We start from the raw sequence: 12,864 nt of genomic DNA on the forward strand, positions 1-12,864 counted from the left end.
TCAGTCACCTAGACATAGAACTGCTTAAACCTAACTAACCTAAGGACATCACACACATCCATGCCCGAGGCAGGATTCGAACCTGCGACCGTAGCAGCAGCGCGGTTCCGGACTGAAGCGCCTAGAACCGCTCGGCCACAGCGGCCGGCAAAATTGCTGCAGATTTCAATGTTGGATCACCAGCAAGTGTCAGCATGCAACCATTCAACGAAACATCATCGATATGGGCTTTTGGAGTTGAAGGGCCTCTTGTATACCCTTGATGACTGCACGACACGAAGCTTTATGCTTCGCCGGGGCCCGACAAATTTCAAATTGTATCGAGCGGACGGACGTGTACGAGTATGGAGATAACATCATGCATCCATGGACACTGCATGTTAGCAGGGGTCTGTTAAAGCCTTTGGAGGCTCTGTAATGGTGTGGGGCGTGGGCAGTTGGAGTGATATGTGACCCCTGATACGGTTAGATACGACTCTGACAGGTGACACGTATGTCAGCATCCCGTCTGATCACTTACATGCATTTATGTCCATTGCGTATTCCGACGGACTTGGACAATTCCAGGAGGACAATGTGACACCCCCAGAATTGCTACAGAGTGGCTCTAGGAACACTCTACTGGTTTAAACACTTCCAATGGCCAACCAACTCCCCAGACATGAACACTGTTGAGCATATCTGGTGTGTCTTGCAACGTGCTCTTCAGAAGAGCTCGTAATCTTTCGGATTTATTGAATAGCCGCGCAGAATTCATGGTGTCAATTCCCTCAGTACTCCTTCGGCCATTAGTCGAGTCCATGCAGCGGCGTGTCGCGGCACTTCTGCGTGCTCGCCCAGGCCTACACGATATTACGCAGGTGTGCCAGATTCTTCGGCTCTTCAGTGTAAATCAGAGATTTCGACAACTGATGCGTCATAATGATCGGCGCGATAGCTAATATCAAGGACTGAAGGATGTAATACTTATAAATAAACACTCCTGGAAAGTTACTTCACTATCCGGACTACTTCACCGTCCGCCATGTGGTCACAGGTTCAAACGAATTTACCTCTGTCAGTGCCTACACGCACCACTATTAGGCAAATGTTAGTCTATGTATTAACAGATGTACTTTCGAGACTGTACTGTATACCGGCCGGCCGAAGTGACCGAGCGATTCTAGACGCTACAGTCTGGAACCGCGCGAACGCTACTGTCGCAGGTTCGAATCCTGCCTCGGGCATGGATGTGTTTGATGTCCTTAAGCCATCGGCACACGGACCGTGCTGTCGAAAGTTAACGTTGAGCGTGCCAAGTTCAACGTGCTACTGAACGTTCAGGAACGATGCGACTTGTGCATACGGTACGTGAGCCCCAACGTGGTATACGCGATCTCAACGCACTCCAGCGGCAGTTGAGGGATGTTTCTAGTTCGTAAATCACACTGATTACTCAACGGGCGCGCGTAAAATTCCCACGTTAGCTCTATTAAAACGCACATTTCCTCCATCGTCCACGAAAAGGGAAGTACCATGTCCAATCAATAAGGACACAGGCTTATAAAAGTTGCATTACAAACAGCGCAGTACAAATTTGGAATACTTCTCCGTATAAGATAAACATTATTTCATTATTCCCACATTTTAGTAAAACCCCAAGGTCACTCTTACTTGATCACTGTTCCTACCCAGTAGGAGAATCTTTGCAACATGTGAATTACGAATCGTAAAAGAAAAAGGAGCAAAATATCTTTATACAAGTAGCGCAAGCTGCCCTGTAGATTAGCTAATCGAACAAAGTCACCCCCCAAAAATGGTGAACTTATATTTACACAACATCAAACAATATAGCATATACTTATATTAAACTAGTAATAAAGTATCAGAACCTCATAAAAACGCGAATGTTAGGAAAAAAATTTGGAAGTGTTAAGACGCGAACTACCGCCCCAACAAAAAGTCATTCGTGGACAGAGAAGCTCCTCATTACACTAAACCAACAACTCTGAACGTGTGCTTAATCTTATTGTGTTACGGCTTGCTCAAAACAGTAATCGTAGATAATTATGTTACTAATAGAAATTTAATCATAACAAATTGTACCAAGAACAATGCGTTTTTGGTGGATCTGCAGTGTGTCTCTGCTTTCAAATAGCCTACTCTCATAATACGCAAGTTACAATTCTTTTGCCACGGATATGATGTTTCTCATTATTTTATTGGAACGAATCACACAACTAACAACGGGTTTTCCAGTGATTCTCAATTTGCTGAAGCTCAGAAACGGCATATATACATATAGGTTTGAAATGAACGCCAATATGGCACCTCACAAGTCTGTACTGAAGGGAGACGGCGTGCGTGTGACGTAGGTGGCGTTGTGCCATCTCATTGTTCAACGCTCAGACGCAAGCTCAGAATATCTGACATGCTAGATATTGCTCTGCACGTTCGGAAAGACTCCCGAACGTGCTATTCCACGCTATGACGTCAGAAACTCGGCACCCTCAACGTTCTGATGCACGGTCCGTGTGCCGACGGCTTTAGGTTAGTTAGGTTTAGGTAGTTCTAAGTTCTAGGGGACTGATGACCTCAGCAGTTGAGTCCCATAGTGCTCAGAGCCATTTTACGGTTTACCCTGCCATGGCGCAACGGGACTACCAGGTGGAGGACGCCAGAAGAGAGTGTTGTGGTGTGCTTCAGAGCGTTTTAGAGGAAAGAGGTTGCGGTGAAAGTGAGCGACCCCAGTGCCGGCCTGCTGAAGTGGCCCGCGGGGCGGCGTTGCGCCACGCCGTGTGGGCGGAGCGGCGGCGCAGCTGAGAGCGCCACTCTGCCGTCTGCAGCGGGCCCAGCCTCAGCCTCAGCCTCGAGCGTACGCCCGGCTGATGGCGCCGGGCTTAATAATGCAGGCCGCCTGCGGCCGCGCCGGCCGGCACCTGTTACCTGTTACCGCCAGCGCCACTCTCCGGAAGCGGCGCGCCTCCAATTAACTTACGGCTCGCCTTACATTACCCAACCTGCGGCGGTTCGCCGCATCTTCTGCTGCAGGCTCGGTACCTAGCGATACGGAAAAAATGCCGGTACTCCTTGACGTCCCAGTACTTTCATCTCGTTACCTATCTTTATTACTTCGTATTTTTCAACTGATATTTTTACTCTCATCACTGCTTTATAGCGGGTATCGTATAGAGCGAACCTCGCAGTAGTTAAGCAGCGGAAAAATACTCCAATCGGGGCACAAAAATGAGAAAATGTTCCTGTTTAATTAAAATATTCTTACTGAAGAGTGGGGCACCAGCTGCCTTATTCTACTTTCCTCAGCACCTTAAAAAATTTCCCAAAAATTTTGGCATGCGAACATATTCACGCGTTTTTTAATATGCAACTCACTTCAAACTCCGTCGTCGGAGTACCCGTGCGGTCTTAGGCGCCTTGTCACGGTTCGCGCGGCTTCCCCCCGTCGGAGGTTCGAGTCCTCCCTCGGGCATGGGTGTTGTTGTCTTTAAGGCTAGTTAATTTAAGTTAGGGTGCAAACCTAGGAACCGATGACCTCAGCAGTCTGGTCCCATAGGCACTTCCCACAAATTAAAAAAAAAAAGCCGGTCGGAGTGGCCGAGAGGTTCTAGGCGCTACAGTCTGGAACCGCGCGACCGCTACTGTCGCAGTTTTTAATCCTGCCTCGGGCATGGACGTGTGTGATGTCCTTAAGTTAGTTAGGTTGTTCTAAGTTCTAGGAGACTGACGACTTCAGAAGTTAAGTCCCATAGTGCTCAGATCCATTTGAACCTTAAAAAAAGAAATAGTACCTCGATCTCCCAAACGTTCCTCTACCTGTAACTCACTCACACTCTAGCCCATCGCTGTAAGTCGCTCCTCTCCCTCCAGTCCCAGTCGCCCTTGCTCATTCACAGTCGTCACCTCTTTGTGTCTCTCTGTCTCTGTCTTTTCTGTGTCGTTGCCACAGCACCCGTCGTTCTGTCCTACTACTACAGTCTCCTCATACTGTCATTTTTCCGTCTTGCTTACTCTTGTTGCTAATATTTCATTCCTTTCTTCCTACGCTGTTCTCTTTTATCACTGTCCCTGTTGTCCTTGTCATGTACTTTGCGTCTTATTATCACTGGCTCTAAACCTTACTACTTTCTCCTTTTCCTTATTCCTCTCCTAGTGTCACTGTCTCCTTCACTCTGCTCCTAGCATTGTTCTGTCACTGATACCCAACCTTGTCCACCTCTTTCGTTTTTGCTATAGCACAACCACTGCCTACTCTCTTTCAGTATACAATACTTTTCAGTCTCTTTTCCACTTCATTGTCTTCTTGTCTCTCAGCACAAAAGAGCGAGAATAACTTCCCAGGCTAAACTTTCTGGGAAAATTTTTAAAGGTGCTGAGGAAGCTAGTAACCCACTTCTCAGAGTCCTTTAAATAGACAGGAACACATTTGCTTTTTTTGTGCTCCCATAGGACAATTTTTCCTGTGGTTCCTTTAGTTTCCCTGCTGCAGCAGGGCATATAACTCATACGTAAAGAAATGTAGAGTTCAGCAAACTTTAGATAGGTTGATTACGTAAAACTGAAAAACGCAAAACGAATTTTGGAAGTCATTCCGGATATTACGTGCAAAAACGTTTTGCTTGTGTTCCAGTACTACAATAAGGGGTTCCCAGATAATAACGAAGACCCTTTACAGCCTGTCTCCGTGCTACGTCACTTTATAAACCTTGTTTTCGCCTCACACTGGATTTTACGTGCGTATTTCTTTTCTTTAAATGATAATTTGAGTTTAGGAGTCTGCATTGGAGGACGTACTAGAAGTAATGCCTCCGAATTGTTTGTCTAAAAATTATTTAAAGTTTTACGTAAAACAAACGTTATCAACATTCTACATCTTTACTCTTCATTTCTACATATTTCCAACTCTATGCCCCTAGAACGCTACGAATTGTAACATGAAACATGGAGGTTTGTGACTTCACTACGTCGGTGCGTGAGAAACAGCGTACTGTAACTGAGTTTCTAATTCAAAGAGTTCGTCCACACCTGAAGCGCCCCTGTCCACACCTGAAGCGCCCCTGCCTTTCAACATGACAATGCCGCAACACACACGAGCGCTGCAGCGTCAGCCTTGCTTTCGCTGTCATCGTCCATCCTCCACAGACTCCCGACCTGACCCCATCAGATTTTCATCTGTTTGTGCACATTTCGTGCTAAGAACATACCGTTAATATTACACGTATCTGTACTATTATCACAATCGTTTTATTAGCATCAACCGTAGTCAATGATTGTTGCTACCACTGATGCAAAACGTAGCTCGTCAAGGGAGGCAAAGGTGTAAATATAGCTATTACATTAGTAAGAGGTGCTTTAGGTGTTGGAAAATGTCGAGAGACAGTATAATATAGAGTTAATATCGTAGGGCTCATCATGTAATTGAAAAAAATGCTAGACAGAATGGATACTTTAGGAGTAGTCAGCCTTTTGAATGTATACACATTTGGGAAAATGTTCATCTGCAGATGTGATTTGTATACGACAGCCTCAGTAATTTCTTCCCCACTGTTCAAACTTACAAACCATTGAGCTTATTTTAAGGTCGCAACACAAAGCTATACTGCAAGCACCTGCGACGTGGAGAACGAGTACGAGCGATTAATAGTTAGCATTTTATTTTTCAGGCGACTTCCAACATGTACTTTAGAAAATGCATGACATAGAGCTGTATTAATCTTTCTGTAATACTATAAAAGTAAACAAAGGCTTTCTAAATTAACATTGCAGTTTCCGGAAGGGTGAATGCAGCTTAAAGATATAGAACCAGAAGGTAAAAGTGGAAGACATTCGTCACTAAAATTATTTCAAGGTGTGCTCAAAACACTTAACTGTGTACAGGGAGAAAGTAGGAGGTGTGTGTGTGTGTGTGAGCCGCGCAGGATTAGCCGAGCGGTCTAAGGCGCTGCAGTCACGGACTGTGCCGCTGGTCCCGGCGGAGGTTCGAGTCCTCCCTCGGGCATGGGTGTGTGTGTTTGTCAAAAAATGGTTCAAATGGCTCTGAGCACTATGCGACTTAACTTCTGAGGTCATCAGTCGCCTATAACTTAGAACTAATTAAACCTAACTAACCTAAGGACATCACACACATCCATGCCCGAGGCAGGATTCGAACCTGCGACCGTAGCGGTCGCTCGGTTCCAGACTGTATCGCCTAGAACCCCACGGCCACTCCGGCCGGTGTGCGTTTGCCCTCAGGATACTTTAGATGAAGTAGTGTGTAAGCTTAGGGACTGATGACCTTAATAGTTAAGTCCCATACGATTTCACAAACATTTGAACATTATGTGTGTTTGTGTGTGTGTGTGTGTGTGTGTGTGTGTGTGTGTGTGTGTGTGCGCGCGCGCGTTCGCGGATGTAGGAGTTAACCGGCTTTGTTGCACATATAGTCAGCTCTCTGAATTTTTTCGTATGATATTTATTTTGTAATGTAGTACATGAAAAATGGCAAATAATAAGGTACGTTAAAATGTAAAATATACTTTGAGTTTGTCTTTTTTAAAGAAACAAACATGGTAATAATCGATAAAAATAATGAGAGCTGTGTATTCCTAATTTACAATATCGAATAGCGCCAAATCCCATTTATTTCGTGATATTTTCACTTTGGCGTACTAGTAAATCATCTTGCAGTGCTGCCCTAGCAGATTTTATTAGAACACAGACGAAGCAACATGATTATGTGCAGAGGAAAATCAAATAGCGATGGCTATCCTTTCTTTTTCCATAAAATAGTGACTGCTGAGCAGTGAGATCTGTTACAAACAGCCGAAATGTCTCAGTACTATGCTCGTCTCAGCTGGAAGTCAGGTATATTCCACATAATGGCGCAAATTGTTAACAGGATGCCTACAAAATCCATACACAAAATCCATAGTACTTTTGAATGGGATCAGTCGATATCAGTGATGTAATGACATTCAAAAAATGCAGAGCCCTTACAGGCAAACCTCTGGCCGTACCAAGGTCACTTGCCCCGCGAGGTAAAAGCATGGTGACGATAAAATTATCGTTCTGCGTGTCTAAACTCTCCATAGGTATTCGCGCTGTACGTAATCCACATTTGGCTATGATTTCTTCTTATTTATTATTAGATTCTAGCACACGTACGTTTTACGCACAAGTAAAAAGAATTTATCAATATCTAAAAGCAACAATGATCACCTTCATACATACATTTTTGGGCACACATTCTTAAATTTGTTGTCAGGTTGAGATTGTTATCGATATATACTACTACGTTTTTCACATTGGATGCTTAGTCTCTGCAAAAATGTAGTGACCTCTTCCCCAGTAATCAGAGCTTACGTCGCAATCAGCGTTGCCAATAGTTGTCAGTATGTGTGACAGTATAATTGTATTTCTGCAGTAATTTCAAACAGACGCCAATTTTAAGAAAGTGTGGCCTAGAATGTATGTATGACGATAATCACAAGTTACTTTGCTACATTTATAAAAGTTTTTAAAATGAGATGGTTAAAAATGTGCATGCAGAAGTCAATAACAATAAATAAATCGCAGATCGATATAGGTGTCGCGCTGCTGCTTGGAATAATACTCCATATTAACCGTAATATGAAGTATACATATGAAAATATGAGTCTGCCTTGAGAAAATATAAATTCTGCTTGTTGAACACCCAAACATGTTTAGGTGAGGTTTCATTATCATCAGCGAGTTCATTTATTTTTTGTTAATATGATATACTAATCGGTTGCGTCAAAACAATGCATTTCAGACATCCAGTAAATGTCAACAAATATACTTTTTCCGTAAATGTATTGCTATGTTTGGTTTGTGCTGAGTCATCGGTGTTGTGTTTTGATAAGTTATATTAAATTCGACACATAATGATAGGAGTTGTTCTTTTGGCGATTTTTCTTGTTGTTGCGATCGTCATTCCGAAGACAATTGGCGCAATTCTCGACGCTTGTCTAACTTGTACAAGGCTCTTTTTCTCTGCATAACTACTGCAGCCTACATCACTTGTATCTGCTGACTGTAATCAAGTTACTACAATTTTTATCCCCCACAGTTCAATTACCAAACTGACGATTCCTTGACGTCTAAGAAAGTGCCTTGTCAAACAATTACTTCTTTTACTCAGGTAGTGGCTCATAATTACTTATTCGAGCTACCCATATATATTCAGCGTACTTCTTTAACACCACATTCCAAAGGCTATTTTCTTTCTGTCTGAACTGCTTATCGTCCACGTGTCACTTCTGTAGAAAAGATTTGCTAACACAAATGTTTATATTCAGTGTTAACAAATTCCTCTATTTCTGAAAACCTTTTCTTGTTATTGCCAGACTGAATTTTCCTTAATTTACGGAAATCAGAGAACTTGCGAAATGTCAAAGTCGGTATGCTTAGTACAATTAAACCAATCACAAAAGATGTAATTGATGTTAAAAATAATTCGTATAGGATGACGTTCCACGAAATAGGTACAAGCAAATTTCTCGGGGATTTGCCGCTTGATCGGTCGCTACGAATCGTTCGCTCTGTTTTCTGCTCCCAGCGTGTGCTAAAAATTCCTGTATGTAAATGCACCGTGCGGAAAGCGACGAAACCATCTCACATTTACATGCAAACAACTTCGTTGTCAGAGCATTTAGGATTTTTTCCCGTATACCTGAAAATAACAGACATTGGCCGGCGTAGAGTTCCTTTCAGAAGAGCCAACTTTTGTGCAGCGCTCAGCTCGGCTTTCGAAAACATGGCCGCGTCAAGCACAGACCCGCCTCCCCTAGCTCGCAGTTTCGCAGCCTGCAGACAGCGGCCCACCCCAAACATTTCGTGTTTGTCAGTTATCTGCATGCTCCACGTTGGATACACTGCAGATGCCCAATAGCGTAACCAAACGAAACATTGCGTTGGAAAACAATTGATTATTGTTTTTATAGTACGTTTCTTGGGAAAAAATCATGCATTACACTTGCAATAACAGTAAGAACTAGCAAATGGAGTCCAACTTAGTAGCTATGATTCTATTTACCCTTGTCTTTTGCTGTGGCTTCGTGCAAATGTGAAACTCTTGAAGTTCATTTTATGTTTTTATAGTAGTATTGTCTGAAATGGTACGAAAGTTCAAATGTGTGTGAATTCCTAAGGGACCAAACTGCTGCCATCTGTCCCCAGACTTACACACTACTTAAGCTAACGTAAACTAACTTACGCTAAGACCGACACACACACACACACACACACACACACACACACACACACAGACTGGCTAAGTCAGTAAACACCATGAAAATAGTTGACCGTCGATGTTTTGTGTCATATTCGTATAAATGCGGCAGCAAATAAAGTAATTGAATGATAAATTATCAAACAAAGTGACTTTGTTTGAAGAAATGTATTTTCACACTAACGAGGAAGAATAAATAAATGTGGATAGCCGGCCGGAGTGGCCGTGCGGTTCTGGGCGCTACAGTCTGGAACCGAGCGACCGCTACGGTCGCAGGTTCGAATCCTGCCTCGGGCATGGATGTGTGTGATGTCCTTAGGTTAGTTAGGTTTAATTAGTTCTAAGTTCTAGGCGACTGATGACCTCAGAAGTTAAGTCGCATAGTGCTCAGAGCCATTTGAACCATTTGAGCCAAATGTGGATACTGTAGGATTAATGGTTTGGGTCCTCATGATGGTAAATTGTTGATTAAACTAATCAAAAGAATAGAAAGAAACGTTGAAGAGCTACCAGACTAAGGTCAGTGTGTCTATGGGAAAGATAAAGGTACCAAGGAAACAACTATAACGTTGCACTTGCCAATAAAAGGAGAATTAAAGAAAAGTCAGAGGTTTAGAACAAGTCTTCGATTGTGTAAGGTGGAAAATGGTGTTAGAAATGACGCTGAAGCTGATAGGCAGACGAGTAATTGGTAATATCTACGGAAATCAAGTCAAAATAAGAAAAAAGGGAAAGGATGTTGCATTCTTGTTCGATAGGGTAAGCAGTTTGTTACAAAAGTATGCCGAAAAGGAAAGAATGTCACAGCGGCGGTTAACATTACAGGGCACAATGTATGTCCACACGGAAAAAGAAGTCTTGGAAAACTCGAGGAAGGATGGCACGAATAAGGCTGACCCACGAAGACCGAACATGCTTCAAAAGTAATCCCTGAAAGTGAAAATGAAGACGATGATGTCGACAAAGCTGTGCAAGAGTTGAACGAAACATAGGAAGAGGAATGATAGTGCAGTAATGTCAAACATCATAGCTACTGTTTGCAGATCATAGTAAGGGAAACTTAAATGACCCGTTTAAAGGCTTGGACAGCCTGCTTAACGCAGAACGAGCAGCAGTAAACGAGGCTGAGACGAAAATGATAAAGAGTAGTCGCGAGTAGAACTGCAATAAGTAAGCATGTAAATTGAGAAAGGACAAATAAAAGAATACTTTTATCTACGGCGCAAAATCACACGCGACTGTAGAAGCAAGGATAATGTATTCAACGGGTCATCTAACGATGTTCTAAACAATGTGACCGCAAGCGTCAATAGAGCACCTTTCAGAATAACGGCCGTGGTTTTAATCTACGACTTTATATTATTTTTTATACCTATATTTATACTCAGCAAACCATCTTATGGTGTGTGGCTGAGAGTACTATGTGACTAACTACTGTTTTCCTCTTCTTTTTTTTTGTTTCAGTCGTGAATGGTCAGGGGAAGAACGATCGTTAGACTTCCGCAAGAGCTTGAATCTCTCCAACTTGGTCTTTATGGTCTCATGGCGAAATAAACAAAGAAGAAAGTAAACATTTTCTTTGCCTCTTCTAGGAATGCACTTTGTCGAAATTTTAACAACAAACAAACGGTGTGATGCGTAATGCCTATCTTGTAGCGTCTGCCTTTGGAGTTCGCTGTGCATCCCCGGGATGCTTTCACGAAACCTGTGACGAAACGCGCCGCTTCTCTTTGGATCTTCCCTATTTCCTCTATCAATCCTATCTGAAGAGACTCCCAGGCTAATGAGTAATGCTGAAGTAACGATCATCTTGTAAGTTACCTCCTATGTAAATGAACTACAGTTCCCTGGGGCTTCTTCCTGCTATCAGTTGTAGGTCGTCGTTCCTCTTTAAATTGCTCCCTACGAATACACCCAGATATTTTATGGAAGTGACTGGTTCCAGCGGCTGCTCTGCAATCGTATGACCGTACAATAACGGAAATTTCCGCCAATTTAAGCACAATCCGTTGTATTTGTTTATATTACTTTTTCGTAGCGACTAGATCATTTCACAAAATTTCAATAATTAAATACGCTACTGGCCATTAAAATTGCTACACCACGAAAATGACATGCTACAGACGCTAAATTTAACCGTCAGGAAGAAGATGCTGTGATACGCAAATGATTTGCTTTTCAGAGCATTCACACAAGGTTGGCGCCGGTGGCGACACAACGTGCTTACATGAGGAAAGTTTCCAACCGATTTCTCACACACAAACAGCAGTTGACCGGCGTTGCCTGGTAAAATGTTGTTGTGATGCCTTGTGTAAGGAGGAGAAATGCGTACCATCACGTTTCCGACTTTGATAAAGGTCGGATTGTAGCCTATCGCGATTGCGGTTTATCGTATCGCGACATTGCTGCTCGCGTTGGTCGAGATCCAATGACTGTTAGCAGAATATGGAATCGGTCGTTTCAGGAGGATAATACGGAACGCCGTGCTGGATCCCAACGGCCTCGTATCACTAGCAGTCGAGATGACAGGCATCTTATCCGCATGGCTGTAACGGATCCTGCAGCCACGTCTCGATCCCTGCGTCAACAGATGGGGACGTTTGCAAGACAACAACCATCTGCACGAACAGTTCGACGACGTTTGCAGCACCATGGAATATGAGCTTGGAGACCATGGCTGCGGTTACCCTTGGCGCTGCATCACAGACAGGAGCGCCTGCAATGGTGTACTCAACGACGAACCTGGGTGCACGAATGGCAAAACGTTATTTTTTCGGATGAATCCAGGTTCTGTTTACAGCATCATGATGGTCGCATCCGTGTTTGGCGACATCGCGGTGAACGCACATTGGAAGCGTGTATTCGTCATCGCCATACTGGTGTATCACCCAGAGTGATGCTATGGGGTGGCATTGGTTACACGTCTCGGTCGCCTCTTGCTCGCATTGACGGCACTTTGAACAGTGGACGTTACATTTCAGATGTGTTACGACCCGTGGCTCTACCCTTCATTCGATCCCTGCGAAACCCTACATTTCAGCAGGATAATGCACGACCGCATGTTGCAGATCCTGTACGGTCCTTTCTGGATACAGAAAATGTTTGACTGCTGCTCTGGCCAGCACATTCTCCAGATCTCTCACCAACTGTAAACGTCTGGTCAATGGTGGACGAGCAACTGGCTCGTCTCTACTCTTGATGAACTGTGGTATCGAGTTGAAGCTGCATGGGCAGTTGTACCTGTACGCGCCATCCAAGCTCTGTTTGACTCAATGCCCAGGCGTATCAAGGCCGTTATTACGGGCAAAGGTGGTTGTTCTGGGTACTGATTTCTCAGGATCTATTTTGTGAAAATGTAATCACATGTCAGTTCTAGTATAAAATATTTGTCCAATGAATACCCGTTTATCATCTGCATTTCTTCTTGGTGTAGCAATTTTAATGTCCAGTAGTGTATCTCCTCCGAATTCGACAATATTTTGTTGACTCCTACTACAGTGGGAGAAACGAGCATCGTAACACGATAAGAGAAATCAGAACTCACACGGCAGGAGTTAGATGCTCATTGTTTCCACACGCTATTCGAGAGACGAATGGTTGAGACGCTAAAAGTGTTTTTGTGAACCCTGTGCCAA

At 43.5% G+C, this 12,864-nt stretch overlaps 1 long non-coding RNA gene across 1 annotated transcript in view; it reads right to left on the reverse strand.

Annotated features, from left to right (window-relative positions):
• LOC126259592 (uncharacterized) overlaps positions 1-12,864 on the reverse strand; it is a 616,409-nt gene that overhangs the window by 404,450 nt on the left and 199,095 nt on the right. The gene's annotated exons all lie outside the window — the stretch shown is intronic.

The sequence above is a fragment of the Schistocerca nitens genome, chromosome 1 (assembly GCF_023898315.1).
Source record: "Schistocerca nitens isolate TAMUIC-IGC-003100 chromosome 1, iqSchNite1.1, whole genome shotgun sequence".
In the NCBI taxonomy this organism is placed as follows: domain Eukaryota; kingdom Metazoa; phylum Arthropoda; class Insecta; order Orthoptera; family Acrididae; genus Schistocerca; species Schistocerca nitens.